The 1,142-nt window shown below is 54.1% G+C and overlaps 1 pseudogene; it reads left to right on the top strand.

Annotated features, from left to right (window-relative positions):
* Positions 1–342: 342 nt before the first annotated feature.
* LOC102865286 lies at positions 343–804 on the top strand (annotated as a pseudogene).
* Positions 805–1,142: the final 338 nt, after the last annotated feature.

Below are 1,142 nucleotides of genomic sequence, written 5' to 3'. Positions count from 1 at the left end.
TCACACTCTGTTTCTGAATAAAACTGCTCTGTAGGGCCTCCAGTGGCTGGTTTTTCAGGCTCTTTCCAGGACTTTATACCCCAAGGTACCTCTTGATGGACACAATTTCCTAACTCTTTGGTTAGCGCCATCATGGGCCACAGGACTTGGTGATGTTAAAACCAAGACCTGCCAAGTACTCAGAACTGATGGTGCTTCATCTGCTCCTGGTTTGAGAATCACAGAAACTTTCCCCTCCAGATAGCAAGAGAAAAGATCTGTGAACAATAAGAGAACTCCTGAGCAGTGAGCTCGTCGTGTGCTTCGTTCTCTCTCTGCTCGCTCTCCGGCTCGCTCTCCACGATGCTCGCCTCCGGCCTCTCCCAGATGCACGGCCAGGTGCTCCCCGCCTTCCTGCTCTGCAGCACACTGCTGGTCATCAAGATGTACGTGGTCGCAATCATCACCGGCCAAGTGCGGCTGCGGAAGAAGGCCTTTGCTAACCCCGAAGATGCCCTTCGCCGTGGAGGCCTCCAGTACCATAGGACCGACCCCGACGTGGAGCGCTGCCTCAGGGCCCACCGGAATGGCATGGAGACCATCTACCCCTTCCTGTTCCTGGGCCTTGTCTACTCCTTCATGGGCCCCAGCCCCTTCGTTGCCCATATACACTTCCTCTTGGTCTTCGTGGGCCGCATACTTCACACTGTGGCCTACCTGGGGAAGCTGCGGGCTCCCACCCGCTCCTTGTCCTACACCCTGGCCCAGCTGCCCTGCTTCTCCATGGCCCTGCAGATCATCTGGGAAGTGGCCCACCACCTGTGACCAGCAACACACACCTTCTGAGCCCCTGGACTGTGGCCGAGAGCCGCCATCGCTGTACCTGGAGGACTTGATATTCCTTCAAGATTGTGGTTCCCTGGAAACCTGAGCACACAAGACACCTGAGGCTGGCAGGCCTGCATGTGTGCACACACGTGCAAGAGGGTGTGTGTCTCAGCACCTCCAGTTCCTGCATGATGGGCCCAGCTGGAACCATTTAGAGAGGGCTTATCAAGATAGAACATAAATTCAAATAAAGACTCTTTTGTTCTCTTATTAAAAAAAAAAAAAAATAAGAGAACTCCTCCCCTGTGAGAGAGACCCCATTCCAGTTCGAATAT

Source organism: Elephantulus edwardii, unplaced genomic scaffold, assembly GCF_000299155.1.
Source record: "Elephantulus edwardii isolate Elephantulus edwardi_28Jun2011 unplaced genomic scaffold, EleEdw1.0 scaffold00091, whole genome shotgun sequence".
Lineage (NCBI taxonomy): Eukaryota > Metazoa > Chordata > Mammalia > Macroscelidea > Macroscelididae > Elephantulus > Elephantulus edwardii.
The sequence above is the reverse complement of the archived record's forward strand: the minus strand, read 5'-3'. Positions and strand labels throughout refer to the sequence as shown.